Source organism: Mirounga leonina, unplaced genomic scaffold (genome assembly GCF_011800145.1).
Source record: "Mirounga leonina isolate KUSES-001 unplaced genomic scaffold, KU_Mleo_1.0 Mir_125, whole genome shotgun sequence".
Taxonomy (NCBI): domain Eukaryota; kingdom Metazoa; phylum Chordata; class Mammalia; order Carnivora; family Phocidae; genus Mirounga; species Mirounga leonina.
The window spans coordinates 21,674,799-21,690,795 of record NW_023270305.1 but is presented as its reverse complement, the minus strand read 5'-3'; the positions used below and the strand labels follow the sequence as shown (position 1 = coordinate 21,690,795).

Genomic DNA, 15,997 nt, shown 5'->3' with positions numbered 1-15,997 from the left:
GGTTGTTTCCATATTTTTGGCTATTGTGAAGTGTTCCAATGAACATGGGAGTGCAGATATCTCTTTGAGATCCTGCTTTCAATTTCTTTAGATATATACCCAGAAATGGGATTGCTGGATCATATGGTAAGAAAAAATGAGACGATTAATGTAAAATGTTTAGGACAGCAGCTGGTACATAGTACATAAACAATAAATGTTAGCTATTATAATTATTATTTTATGTTAAAAGTAATCTTTGATTCAGTTAATAATTATAGCTTCTGCTCTGGGCCAGTAACAAATATACTTTTGTTTGTGTAATCTTCACCACCCTCCCACCCCCCCCACCCCCCACCCCGCCATGTGGAGGTCATTTCATTCTTATGCCACAGGGGGGAAAACAGACTTGGGCAGCTCAGTGAGCAGCACTGTGCATTCAGCTGTGAGTGGCCAACTAGAGTTTTGAATTTGGGTGTCCTGAGTCCAAGTGTGATATTCTTTCTATTAAACCCAAACTTTCTCCTCCAGAGTGAACAGGAGCATGCTGATCATGATTTATATTATCATTTAAAATTTCAGATTTGTGGGGCGCCTGGGTGGCTCAGTGACTGACTCTTGATTTTGGCTCAGGTCATGATCTCAGGGTCGTGAACTGAGCTCCGCATTGGGCTCTGCACCCAGCAGGGAGTCTGAGATTCTGTCTCTCCCTCTCACTCAGCGCCTCCCCTCTCTTCCTCACTCTCTCTCAAATAAATAATCTAAAAAAATTAAAAAATATTTTAGATTTGTGAATTTTGGAGTTTTGCAGAAGACTTACATTATTAAATAATTACCAGTATTTTCTTTCCAAGAATCAATGTCAATATGATTAATATGAGTAATCAGAAGAATTTTTAAGGGCCTTTGATTCAGGTGCTTTCTGATTCCTTACTTCCTGGACTCCAGAGGACTGTGGTTTGCTGCATTAATTGATGTAGCCTTCAGGAGTGGAGGAAAGCCCCTGTCACCTCACCCTTTGAAGCATCTTGCATTACTTTCCTATAATTATTTCTGTAGGTTAATGACATCAAAGAGCATTCTGCAGCAGATAAAGTAAACTGCTTCTGATAAATATATCATTACAGCAAATCATACCAAGTAGAGCTTCTTTTCTCTGCTTCCAAAATACACAAATGCCTTATTTTTTTCAAATGTTCCAAAAAATTTTGTAATTAGCATACCAGCTCATCCCAGTCATTGGGAATGGTGACATAGAATTATTTCACTAGAGATTTTTCGTCTGCTTGTTGAACTGGCATCAATTTGAAATATTTTTTCTTTGCCTGAATCTCCATTTTTATATTTCCCAATAAAATATTAATGGAACATTGATAAAACATCTCTTTTTAGTACCTATTATATTGTTGCTCTTTGTGAAACATCATTTTGTGTCTGGCACTTTACATATATTATCTCACTTAATCTTTATTACAACCCAGCAAGGTAGGTCTTATTCCATCTTAAAGATAAGGACACTGAAGACAAGGGAGTTAAAACTGCTCACCTCAAGTTTCACTATCTGCAAATGAAGAAGCTAGAATTGATTGCCAGGTTTTGTTAACTCTGGAGGTGAAAGTCCTTCTGGATATAAATGCAAATAAGTGCAAATCTCAAACATCCTGGCTTCCAAATACCATTCTCCACAAAAGATGTACATGATTATAGGCATATAGGAAGGCATCACTTAGGGTTCAGTGGAAATCGATGTAATAAACATGGTTATAGCTAACATTTACTGGGAGTTTATTATGTGCTAGGCATTGTGTTGCACTTTGCAGGTATTAACTAACGTAATACTCCCCCAAACCCTTTAGGTAAGTATGTTTTTATCCAAATTACAGACAAGGGAACTGAGGTGTAGGTAATTGTCACTCTCACAAACTTCCACATCTAGCAAGTGTGAGTAAAGGCCTCCTCTTTATCCCAAGATGATGCAGTGATTTGGGTTCTAGTCACTCCCTTTCTTACTTGCCAGGTTCTGAATCTGTGCCATATTTCGGATGCTGGCAGAAATTGTGTGTTGACTTAATCCTGGGGGATTGGTATCTGATTTCTTATTCAGACTTTCCTTGTATCTTTTGGAAGTGAGGGAGAACATCTTCCACACTAATTCTCTGTTAATCTAGTCGATTCGCTGCATGGGTCTGTAAATAATGCTTAGTTGTAGTTTGAAAAATGCATTTTTCTATCATTTAAAACAAATACCCTTGATTCACTTTTTAGAAATATATGTTATTAACCAAGTGCTTTTCATTTTATTTATATATATTATTCACATATTTGTTAAACCTCTCTGTGGGCAGGGTGCCTGGGGGGCTCAGTCAGTTAAGAGTCTGGATCTTGATTTCGGCTCAGGTCATGATCTCCAGGTCGTGAGATCGAGCTCTGCGTCAGCCTCTGTGCTAGGTGTGGAGCCTGCTTGGAATTCTCTCTCCCTCTCCCTCCGTCCCTCCACTCATGCTTGCTCTCTCTCTCTCTCCCCTTCTCTAAAAAAAAAAACAAAACCAAAAACCGAAAAACAAAACAAAACAAAAACCCTCTCTGTGGGAAAGCTGCTTTTACATTTTGCACATTACTTACTTTTTCAAAACACTAACATTTATTAAATTTGATATTAGTCTTTGATTTTAAATCAAGTTATAATTGACATAGAGCATTATATTAGTTTCAGATGTACAACATGATGGTTCAGTATTGTATATATTACAAGTCTAGTTAACATTGTCACTATACATAGTCACAAAAATTTTTTTCTTATGATGAGAACTTTTAAGATCTATTCTCTTAGCAACTTTCGACTATGCAACATATAGTCACAATGCTGTGCATTACATCCCCATCACTTATTTATATTTTAAAACTAGGTTTTCATCATAATTAAAAAAAAACACAAATCATTAGATCCCTATCCTCTTACAAACTTATTTTTAATTACTTTTTAAAAATATTTTATTTATTTATTTGAGAGAGAGAATGAGATAGAGAGAGCATGAGATGGGGGAGGGCCAGAGGGAGAAGCAGACTCCCCGCCGAGCAGGGAGCCCGATGCGGGACTCGATCCCGGGACTCCAGGATCATGACCTGAGCCGAAGGCAGTCGCTTAACCAACTGAGCCACCCAGGCGCCCATTTTTAATTACTTTAAAACTTCTCTTTTGTTATGGCCATTTAAAAAATTTAAATATCTTTATTTATTTATGCATTAAATACTGTGCCAGGTATTTTTAAATGAGCTTTAAACAACATGATCCACACCTGACATTTCCTCTGTACTTGTGCCTGTCCTCACCTGGGGATCGATACAACATCAAAAGAGAACAGGTTAGAGAACAACCAGCCCATAAAGTCACCTCTGTTGCTAAGCTGCCACTCTCTCCATTATCCCTCCTCCTGTGACTTAAGTTCCATTTAAGAACAAATGTGGCACTGAGAGGAGTCATGTATAGCCTGAAGCAATGCATCATGTCCATATACTAGCGGGAGGTCTAAGTGTTTCTGTGTTGCTATGATGAGTCTTGGGAAGTCCCTGCAAAGAAGGGATGAGGGTTCCTGGCTTCAGGGCCAGGGTGGAGATCATATCCATAAAACATGGAGAGGCTCTGGAGGCTCTGGAGGCCAACTCTCAGGTTGGCCATTACAGTTTATCTTCTATTGGGGTAACTTTGAGATAAACACTATTGAGATCAAGAGAGTTGCTACTCATAATCATGCCCATACAGCAGGTTTAGACTGGACTATCTTGGAATCTTCCCCCAAAATGGTCTTGTTCACTATTCTGTCCCCTTTCCTGAAATTCCTTATCTTTTGAATCTATTCCCATGATCAAGGAAGTTTGTAAAGGCAAGGTGCTTGTCTAGATGAAAATATCACAAAAATAATAATAACTCTTATTTATATAGTATTGCTGCAGGCACTGTTCTAAGTAACTTACGCACATTGACTCATTTAATCTTCAGTACAACATATGACAGATGGGCAAATATAGGTACAGGAATAGTAGCGACTGCCCAAGGCACAGAGTGAATAAGGGAAGATGCTGGGATTTGAAACAAGCAGGCTGTTCTCAATGATTATACCACATAGCATCACATATTTATCTATTAACACTAATTGAATGCATTAAAATCAGTTCATGATGTTTCCAGACTGTAAAAGGATAAACCTAATAGGGTCTAGTTTATTATTATAGCACCAATAATTCACTCATCCATTTAGCAAATATTTATTGAACTTCTGCTGTGTGCTTGTCACCGTGTGAAACATAGATGGTGTAAGATAGAAAGGATTCCTGATTTCATGGAACATGAGCCTGTCTAGGAACACAGAATTTTAAACAAGTGATTATAAGAAAGCAAGCATGATATGTGAAAGGACAGGGGGTTTCAGGGTACAGAGGACCTAACCATGTCTATGTATCAGGGATGGCTTCTTTGAGGAAGCAACATTCCCATGACCTGAAGGATGAGTAGAAGTTCTTCAGGAAAAGGGCAAGAGGAAGGGTGTTCCTAAGTGGAGGTAGCAGAAATGAGGGATGTTATCAGCCAAAAGAACCATCTGGAGCCTGTAGAGAAGGTTCAATGTGCAGAAAGAGCAGAAGTGAGGCTGAAGAGCTAAGCAGGATAGATCATGGGCAGCTTTGAAGCTATGTTCGAGTTTCCCCTCTAACTCAAGAGCAAAGGGAGCCCAAAATGAAAGATTTAAAAGCTGGGAAATGATATGATTATATCTATATATATATCATAGATATATGAATATATCTATATTGTAGAAAGAACATTCTGACTACCATATGGACAGTAGTTTGAAAGTATGTGTATGCGGAGGGTCAAGACTAGAGACAGGGAGGCCAGTTAGGAGGCTGTAGTCCAGGAACAATGGTGGCCAGGTCTAAGTGTTCACGGAAATGGAAAGAATTGGAGAGATTTAAGAGATAAGTAAAAGGTAAAATCAGTAGGACTTAGTAATAGACTAGATGTGAGGATGAGGAGTTGAGGGTCAGATGTTTCTGGCTCTGACAGAGGATAAGATGATTATGCCCTGTATTGAGTTGGAGAACCTTGGATATACGCATAGACCACAAATGAAAGATGATGATAATGGCATTATCTGAGTATGTTGAGTTTTAGGTGACTCTGAGACATTTAAATGAAGATGTTAAGATTCTACAACAGTGCACCTAGTATATAGCAGGTGCTCAATAAATACTGCTCAATAAATACTCAATAAATACATGCATGAATGAATGCATGGCAGACAGTGGGGTGTATGTGTTTTGAGCTCAAAGTCAGGCTTACAGAGATAGAGACAAAGATTTCTAAAATATTAGCATATAGGGGCACCTGGGTGGCTCAGTCGGTTAAGCCTTCAGCTCAGGACATGATCCCGGGGTCCTGGGATTGAGCCCCACGTTGGGCTCCCTGCTCGGGGGGGAGCCTGTTTCTCCCTCTCCCTCTCCCTGATGCTCCCCTGGCTTGTTCTCCCTCTTTCTCTCAAATAAATAAAATCTTTAAAAAAATAAATAAAATATTAGCATATAGATGACAACGAGAGCAAAAGCAGGTCTGCAACGTGGGAGCATGAAGAGTGAGAAGAGCAGAAGGCCTGGGACTGAGTCTTGGACAGTGCCAGCATTCAAGCAGTAGGTGGAGGAAGAGGAGGATATAAAGGAGAACTAGCCAGTGAAGCAGGAGGAAGATCACAGGAGTGTTATGTCATGGAAGCAAAAGGAATGGGCTATGTTCAGAGGTCAAATGACCAAATACCTCAAACAGATTAGGTGGCACAAGGACTAAAAAAGATCTCTTGGGTTTAAAAATAAAGAAGACATTGGTGACCTAGTGACATCTGAAAGTGCTGAGGGCTGAAGCCAGATGGGAGTGGGTTGAGGAATGACTAAAGAGTAGAAAATGAGGATAGCAAATACAAACAACTTGTCAGAGAATACTGGCAGTGCTGGAAGAACAGATAACAAACAAAAAAAGGCCAATAAAAAGAACACTATGCCTCTTTTCCTTTTCCTTCTCCCTTCCTGAATAATTCAGTCCTAAAACCATTAGGTGGGGCAAAGCAAGAGAGCTGGGCACATAGATGGCTGGCTGGTGTGGGACACTGGAGGCTAAGCAGGATGAGGAGTGTGTCCACATGGGGGAAAGGCCACTGTGAGGTGTTACACATTTGATCAACCTTCCTGTGTGCAACCAAATCACCCATCACCATGGCCACCCTCTCCTCTCTCTTAATGCTGTCCTTACATCCCATACAGCTCTGTGTTCCTATACCCCAGGAAGGTATATACACCTTCCCCAGTGTGTACACTCAGCTTATCCTGCTTGGGCTCTGATGTCCCTCACCAAGCAACATCTCTGCATGGACAGCATGCTCACCTTGCCATGCTGTGACACCTATGTCAGGTTGTCCCCATTCATGGATGCCCTTCCCACCTCATTTGGGTTCTAGTAACTCCCACTGGGCCTTCCCCTGTACGGACACATTCATCACCCCCCTTAGGCTCTGAAATTGCAGCCAGAATATCCTCACATATGGATACTGTGATGGTTAAGTTTATGTATCACCTTGATTTGGTCATGGGGTACCCAGATATTTGGTTAAACATTATTTTTGGATGTACCTGTGAGGATGGTTCTAGATGAGATTAACATTTGAATTTACAGACTGAATAAAGCAGATTGCCTTCCCCATTGTGGGTAGGCCTCATCCAACCTGAACAGAGTAAGAGTAAGAAAGAATTCCTGCTCTCTGCCTAACTATCTTTGAGCTGGGACACTGGTCTTGTCTTAGCCAAGACTGGTCAAGACATAGTCTCAGAGTCAGATTAGAATTTATACCATCAGCTCTCCTAAGTCTCCAGCTTGCTGACTATAGATCCTAGATTTCTCAGCCTCAATAATCATATAGTAAATCTCTCTGTCTCTCTCTTTCCTTCTCTCCCCTATTGCTTCTGTTTCCCTGGAAAATTCAGATTAATCTGGCCCCCCCTTCACCCTGCTTAAGCTCCAATAGCCCATACCATCGTACTCCTCTCCTCTTCACAGTTCACCCTCTACCCCGCTTCTGCCTTGGGCTTAGGAAATCTCAACCTGGGCCTTTCCTCTGCGTAGACATACTCCTCACCCTGCTTGGGCTCCTCCATCCCACACCAGCCAAGCTTCCCTGTAGATAGCTCTCTCCAATAGCTTTAGGACTGACTTATTCAGGAAGAGAAAAGGGGGAAAAAGGAAGGAAAAACTTGTATTACTTTTATTGATCTTATTTTTTGTTATCTCTTCTTCCTTTCACAGCCAATCTTCTCTCACAAGCTGTTCATATTTGATGTAAATGTGTGTGTGTATGCATGTGTATATGCATACAGATACATACCCTCACTCTTCTCTCCAGTGAAAAGGTCTTGGAATAGCTTTCTCTACTATAGCAAGGAGTATACCCAGAGCTCACATCCTGGACTCCAAATACCATTATCCACTGAAAGCTCTAAAAGGAACCAGGTCTCCATGAAGAAATGGCTGATTCCAGAGCTGGGACAAGGAAAATACAAGAGCCTGGAATAGCTTTTTGTACTAGAAAGTAAGGAGGTGCTAAAAAGATGATAGGGCACATCAAAATGACATATTTTGGCTCTTCCCAGGCAAATCTTGAACTATTTGAGCCTCAAAATAAACAATTAATCACTGAGAATAATAAGAAATCATAAGTTCATACTGATATAATAAACAAATGAATAAGTTGAAAATTTGATGAGAAAAAAGGATGTTTACATAACTTCAAAATACCTCTTCCACATAGTCCTTTGCTCACAAAATATGTATGAATAAGGGAAAAAAGTAAGTTCACAGTGGAAAAGCCTGGCAGATACCATCCCTAGCAAGTGATCAAAGTTAGCATCATCAGTGGGACAAACAAAAATCATACACCACCTAAGAGGTTGCTAGAAAGAATGCACCATCACTTTTGTGATATTCTTGCCAAAGACTCCTAACCAGAATCTAATCATGAGAAACAACAGACAAAGTGAAACTGATGGACATGTCACAAAATAACTGTCCTTTAATCTTCAAATGTGTCAATGTCATATAAGTTGAAAAAAAGCTGAGGAACTCTTCCAGAGCAAAGGAGATTAAAGACACATAACGACTAAATGTAACGTGTGATTCCGAACTGGATCATTTTGCTATCTGGAAATCCTTGAAAGGTTGAGGAGTAGGTGGTAGTAATGCATCAATGTCAATTTCCTGATTTTGTTGTTATGTTGCATAATGTCTTTGTTGACAGGAAATAGACACTAAAGTATTAGGGGGAGATCGGGCATAAATCTGAACTAAATAGTTGAAGGAAAAAGTTATTCTTTGTACTGTCCTTGTAGCTTTTCTCTAAGTTTGAGATTGTTTCAAAAGCACCCCCCAACATACACACTAATACAACAACCACACCAACATGTGAATGACTCTTCAGAGTTTTCATTGTAACTCTCTCTATATTAACTAATCCTTATAAAAAAGTTAAGTATGAATATGGGTATTATTAATTTTATATTTTAAATGAGGAACCATGGGAGGAGAAGTTAAATGCCAGAGATCATACAGGTAGTAAGTAGCCAAGCATGGACTGGGTGGAAAGAGAGGAGAGACAAAGTCCTGGGTGCGGGGTGATTTTTAGGGAAAACAGGTACAGATGAGGGTATTATGGTTAGGGTGGGATGGGGATGGCTTGACAGTATCAGGATAGAAGGAAGGTAGATACACTTCAGACAGGAAGAGATGGAAAGGGGAATAATCACCAGCTCAGAGAAGTTAAATAATTTGCTGAAGATCACCTAGCTAGAAAGAGTGAGCTGGGCTCAAGGGGTTTTCTTTAACTTCACATTTCACAACCTTCAGTTTGTCAATTAGAGATCATCAATGATGATCTGCAAAAGCAGGTTTAGTAAAAGAGGATGGGAGCCTGAAGAGAGGGTTAATGGGAGAGTGATGTGTGGGAGAATGGAGAATTGGAGTGTTGTTTTCTCTTTGGTTGAAGAGTGTGAAGGGGAGAGGTGAGGCAGGAACCTGGAAGGGTGACAGGGTTAATGGAAGATCTTTTTCTTAAAATGGTAGAATCCTGAGTAGATCTGCACACAGGAAGAAAAGACCAGTGAAAAGAAAAGCCTGGAGATACAAGAGAGCAGTAGGTGGGGGTTACATCACAAAGGGCTCTGAATGCTTTCCTAGGAAGGCCGGTTTTAAGCCTGTGAGTGACTGGCAGCCATTCTAAATGAATGGAGGCCATAATTAGGTCGTGGAGTGGAGTGGTTAAGAGCCTGGGCTATGAAGTCAGACTTCTGGATCCGTACTCTGGTTCTGACATGCTTAGACATGGTATTGGGCAAGCACCTTAATTTCTCTGCCTTGACTTCTTATCTTTAACATGGAGGATCATAAAAACACCTATGAAGGATTACATGAATTAATACATGCAACAACCCTGAAAAGTGCTTGATACATGGGAACACTCAATAAATGTTAACTATTACTATTTTTGGTGGGCTAATGTGTAGAGGTCTGAAAATCTTTTTCAACAGTTGATGTGAGAGATAATGAGCACTTGAACCAGGGTTGTGGTAGAAGGCTTCCATGAAGGGGCTAAATTTGAAACGTATGAGTAGCTAAACATGGCAAGACGTGGTACCTGATTGAAGGCCTGGAGTAAGGGAGAAGATTTGCAGAACTGGGTGGTGATGTTGCCATGGCAACATGGCAAATGATGAACTGAAGATAGCAAATTCAGTTTGGGATGCATTAAGATTGAAGTGCTATGTACATCTAGGTAGAGATGCCCCACAAACAGTTGGGTATATGAGCCTGAATTGCTGGAGAGAAGTGATCAGATATAACCTATACCTAAACCATGAGACTAGACAAGAAATTTGGGTCGAAAGCAGTGTTGAAGAGTTGAGGAGGGATTTGTGACAGGTTTGGTACAGATCCTGTCAAAAACTCAGCAATAAACTAAAGAGAGCCAAGTAGGGGCCAGTTGTGGGTTAGGTTGAGGTAGACCTCCAATGCAGGTCCAGGTAAAGTCATGGTGTTCCAATTCAGATGGTAAGGTGGCCCTGACAGTGATGAGGACGTTCTTCATGACATCGTGAGCATTTTAGGAAAGTCAGATATAACTTCCATCAGGCTGTCCCAAATACTAACCTTTATAATTGATTATGTCCACACATGATGGTCATAATGTTTTCTATTGAAACATTTTGCCCAGAGTTAAACAGAAAGTCAGACTGGGCAGAACTGTTATTGCAAGCAGCATGTTTTACGTCTGATCCTATCTTAGGTTGGTTGTTATGCCTCAAAAGTCTTGGCGAGCCACCTCTATGTGGCACTGTGCCTCCCTAGCAGATGGGAATGAGTGTAGTTATTCAATGATTTGGTATGTGCATCAATTTTAATGATCAAAATAGGATTTTCTGTGCAGAGTGTCTAGGCATGAGGTTAAAAGGATAAAATGCCATTATATCTCCAGTGCGGAAACAGATTAGTTCTGAAAAGTTAACAATTGCTTATGCAAGTTAAAAGTTTGTTAAATTTCACTGGACTTGTGTTCATCTGGGAACTTATGATAATGAAGCCTTTCAGTCTCAATTCGTGTCTCTAGAGAAGAATACATAAAAATTCATTTAATAACTCAGACTGACTTTGATCTCTGAACAGATGAATCAGGTGCAAAAAAAGTGGAATGTAGATCTTTGTGTGTGCCTCATATCACATTGCTTCTGCAGAAGACAGCACAATTTTGGAGTCATAAATGTATCTCTATAATTCTGGCAATCTAACATATAGCATGGTGACTATAATTAGTAATACGGTCTTGTATACTTGAAATTTGCTAAGAGAGTAGATCTTAAGTATTCTTACTAGACACACACACAAATGGAACTATGTGAGATGATGGGTGTGTTAACTAACTTGACTGTGATAATCATTTCACAATGTATGCATATATCAAAACATGACACTGTATCCCTTAAGTATATATAATTTTTATTTGTCAAGTACACCTCAGTATATTTGGAAAAATGAAATAAAGGTAAGAGGAAATGCAAAATTAAAGGCAATGTATCAACAACTTCAGTATAGAAAATATTTTAAAGCTAAAATACATAAATAATAAAAATTTGACCCCAGAGGCAGAATTTTATGGCCATGTTTATACATGCAAAATAGAAAATGAGAATTCAAGAAAATTATAGGAAAAAATGTTTTACTCTATTACATTAAATTTGGTTAAAACTCTTTTTTGCATAAGGGTTTCATTTTTTTTATTTTGCTTTCTATATATATATATATCCAGTATATATAATATATGTATATAATTATAATTATGTGTGGGAGTATACTGCAGATTTCTATTATTCTGTAACAAACTACTCCAAAATTTACGGCTTGACAACATCATTTATTTTGCTCATGATTTTGGGATCAGGAATTGAAGAAGGACCCAGCTGGATGGCTTATATCTGCCGCATATGGTGTCCACTGGGGTGGCTGGAGCTGGAAGATCCACTTCCAAGGTGCCATCTTTACTCATGTGCGGTGCTTTAGTGCTCCTTAGCACTTTTCTTTCTGTCTCTCACTTTCTCTTTCTTGCTCTCTCTTGCATCACATGTGGCCTCATCTTTCAGGGCCTTTCTATAAGGCTTGGGCTTTTCACAGCATGGTGGTTACAGGGTAGTCTCATGGTTTAAAGAGACAGGAAGCAAATGATTCCAGGGTAGTTAAAGGTTATGCCTTTAACATCATCAGTTCTTCTGTATTTTATTGGTCAAAGCAGACACAAAGCCTACTAGATTCAAGAGGGTAGAGAAATAAATTCTACCTCTTTTTTAAAAAAGATTTTATGTATTTGTCAGAGAGAGAGAGAGCAAGTGCATGAGCAGAGGGAGAAGCAGGCTCCCCGCTGAGGAAGGAGCCCAATGTGAGACTTGATCCCAGGACCCTGGGATCATGACCTGAGCCGGAGACAGATACTTAACCGACTGAGCCACCCAGGCATCCCTAAATTCTACCTCTTGATGCTGATATGGCAAGAATGCTGAACCTCATTCTTGATTTTCTGGATGAGAATCAGAATCTCTGTGGGACTCTGTAGCTTTAAATAAGACCTCCATGTGACTGTTAAGTGCGCTAAAACTAGTGCTCTTTCTGAGCATGGCTCGGGAGACATAAAGACCTGGATTCAAATTTGACTGCCACCAACTAGCTGCATGGCCTTGGGAGTGACTTCATTCTCTCAGCAATGTTTTCCTCAATCTGTAAATTGTACCCAAAGATAGTATCTGCTTCATTGTGTTGTTTCTGAGATAAATACACACCACCTATGAACTCTATAGCATAGTGTCTGGGACATTGTCAGTACCTTAATAATAAAGGTTTAGTGAGTTAGTGACTTTCATCCCCCAAACAGATGATGACTTTTGAGTGTGTAGTGAGGCTTTACCCACAGAATGGCCTGGACCTGAACTGTGGGCACAACGAAACTCACGGTGTACCAATATGCCAACGATACATGTACATTCTCTCATTAGAAGCCATCAGATGAACAAGTGTGGACCTTCCTGTATTTCTCGGGAGTTGAATGGATTCATGTATGATAAGGAACTGATTAAACAGACAGCAGCATACTAGCTGACAACGACCCTAAAATTGTTTAAAAACTGTTCAGTGAAATGGTGGCGACAGTTTGGGCAGTAAGACGCTCTTGACATTCTGTGACTGGGTGGATTTCAAATATGTGTTCCAATGGCCCCAGTGAACTCAGGGCCTGCTATTACGTGGTAGTGGGAAGGAGGACTTTGGTAGGAGAAAATGGAGGGCTGATCTGGCAACTGGTTGAACAAAGAAACTAAAGGCTCGATATCATACATTTATTAACAATTGTGTTATACTAGAATTAGAATTAAAAACACTAAACATGAACAATTATGAATAAAGTGTGAGAAGGCTAAGTTTTTCCTGAAAAGTTTCAGGCTTAGAATGTCAACAAAACCTGCAGAAAAGACTTAACGTATTTGATTCTGTTCTAGATGTCAGCTGCAATCGATAAGAGACTATAGCATCTGAAAAATGGGCACTGTATGTTTGTGACAGTGAAAGAAGACAAGAGTGTTCAGAAGAAGATGAAAAGCACCCAGGTTCTGTTTCTTGTCCCTGAAGAGCTCTCAAAGTGAGGTTCTTTTTTAAAAGTCAACATACTTGAAATCCCGTACTTAAATGTGTTTTATATAGCTTAGAATGAAATGAGAAACAGGTCCTGGGAGAGGTCCACTGAGAATGATAGACTGAATTTTTACACACCCTGTGAATTTTCTATGTTGTCTGTCCCTTTAGGGAAAAACCCCTCTTATTTATGCAAAACATGTTCTTCTAAAGCACTCAGGGCTTTATGGCTGACACTGATCTATATTTACTTATCGAATCAAGTCCCAAAGCATTCCTAATTATCTAATTTCTATTTCTTTATATCCCCTTGTTTTCTCCTTCTCTTCTTTTCTTTCTAAAATCTCTCATTACATTTGTTTATTTGTTTCTCTATTCATTCTGTTGAGATGTCTACCCACCGCACTGATCCAATATTGACCCTTGGTAATGATGACAATCCAACAATACAGCAATAATGACACATTATCTCTGGTGACCTAATCTCTGGTGACCTAATCTCTGGTGAGCTGGTTCTAGACCTAAAGATTAGATGCTCCTACTTCCTTCCTTCCTCTTCTCTCACCTGTGCTTCTCCCCAAGTATGGATACTTCGGTCTTATATTTTGAATAGTGGATATAAATTTGTTTTTGTGATGTATCATAACCTCATCAGAGCCATGAACACAAATCATGGGCATACTCTCTCATTCTGTTCCAGTACTCAGAATGTGGGAAGAGGAAGACATCTTGGAGCAAAGAACAAGTACACTCACTGTGTATACACTTAATCTTAGGTCTCATAATCTAACAGAATCTACTAATTCATTCTTTTGTTTCATTGTTAATATCTCACGACCAAGAGAGAGACAAAATTCTTTTCTTTGTCTTCCATCCTACATAATCAGGGGACCGGAATAATTACGTAGATAACACAAAGCACCTTTTCCAGACTCACTTGAGGCAGAGATAAGCTCACTTCATGCCAGTAAACGTGGAGGTCCAAGCAGTTTCAGGGTGAAGTGGCCTCAGTGAACACTTGAGTGAAGAGCTCCCTGACTGTCGGTCTGCCATCTCCTGGGCCCCCCAGGCATTGGGAATTTGTGGAGCAGCAGCTGGGCAGAGAGACACCCTTCCTCTGTGCCATGTGCACTAGTGTGGTTGTTTCCACTACTAAATTCAGCCATAACAACTTAGTATCATATTGGCGTGCAAACTGCTGAAGCGAGAGGAACTTTGTTTCTCTCTGAGAGAGTCCATCCTTGATATTTCTTTTATGTCTGATATTTTTATGAAATCATTGTAGAGCTCAACCGTCAAAGTATATCCTCAGGAAATATATTAGATCTCTTCTGTGCAAGGAAGAATTATGGGACTAACAAGAGGTTTTTGTTTTATCAAGTCTCTAAAAACTGATACAGAGGAGGAAATATTTTCAGCAAGTTTTTGAGAATGGTAAAATTAAGCCGATTTAAAGAGTTGTATTTTCTGTGCTATTGCCTGAGCACAACCCACTTCTCCATGAAACTTTTATCTTAGCTGTCAGGACGAAGACATAAGCACGACTTTAGCAATTTGTATTCCAGGCAGACACATCAATTCATCTCTAAGGAGTCAGAAAATGGAAGGAAGCTGCAATGAAGGTGGCTTGAATGAAATGAAGAAGAAACTGTGGGATGCCTCATAACACAGCCTTGCTCTGGACCAACCGCTACCGTAATTGATCCCTTGGGAGGCTGAAAGAACCTCGGCCTCAGAGGGAAAAGAAGGGAGATGCACATTAACATGACTTATGTCAGGTGTTTTCCACCTGTTACCTTCCCTCTAGCTAATGGGGCCAATAGTCTCATCCAAAATTTATACTTGGTGAAGTCACATTGCTACTAAGTGGGAGGAAACAGGATTTGAACCTGCGTCTGTCTCTTAAGCTTGTGTTTATTCTGCCTCTTGCTGCTTCACTGAGAAGCTACATGCTTAGAATTTCTTCCTAAATAATTGGGATTACTAACAATATTGAGACAGACAACTTTTTTCTAGCTCCAATTCAAGCCCAGAGAAATTCTCACCTATCTTTTTATGTATGTGTGTGACCCAATGTACCAAGCTTACACATTATTAGATAAACATTTAAACTGTGCTATATCTTGTCTAATTTTGCTAACCCATATAAACATGAACTTTCTAACTTTTTTCTTGTATTTCTAGACCTAAAGATTATTCCCCTACACAACTTTCACATGTTTTAAAGTCATTACTGGAGGGAGTAGTTTAAATTTAGTTATTGTTTTAGGTATTTTATTTGTTTCACCAGAAATCTCCATCTAGACCTAGAGGGTATTATGCTAAGTGAAATACATCGGACTGGGAAAGGAAATACCATAGGATTTCACTCATATGTGGAATCTAAAGAAACAGACAAATAAAAAACAGAATCAAACCTATAAATACAGAGAACAAACTGATGGTTGCCAGAGGAAGGGGGCTGGGAGGATGGACAAAATGGGTGAAGGAGGGTGGGAGATGCATGCTTCCATCTATGGAATGAATGAGTTGTGGGAATAAAAGGCAAAGTGTAGGGAATATATCCAATGATATTTTAATAGGGTTGCATGGTGACAGATGGTAGCTACACTTGTGGTGAGCCCAGCATAACCTATAAAGAAGCTGAATTGCTATGCTGTACACTTGAAACTAATGTAACACTGCGTGTCAACTATATGCAAACTATAAAATTAAAAAAAATTCCATCTATGGGAAACTCGACTGCCCTACCGAGTCCTGAAGAAACTG

The 15,997-nt window shown here is 39.7% G+C and overlaps 1 long non-coding RNA gene across 1 annotated transcript in view; it reads left to right on the top strand.

Moving 5' to 3' along the window:
* The window catches only part of LOC118007761, a 101,074-nt gene extending 85,545 nt beyond the window's left edge, over window positions 1–15,529 (top strand). Inside the window, exons 6-7 of the long non-coding RNA XR_004678478.1 lie at window positions 13,096–13,235; window positions 14,794–15,529. This is a non-coding gene — a long non-coding RNA (uncharacterized LOC118007761). The remainder of the gene's footprint in view (window positions 1–13,095; window positions 13,236–14,793) is intronic.
* Window positions 15,530–15,997: the final 468 nt, after the last annotated feature.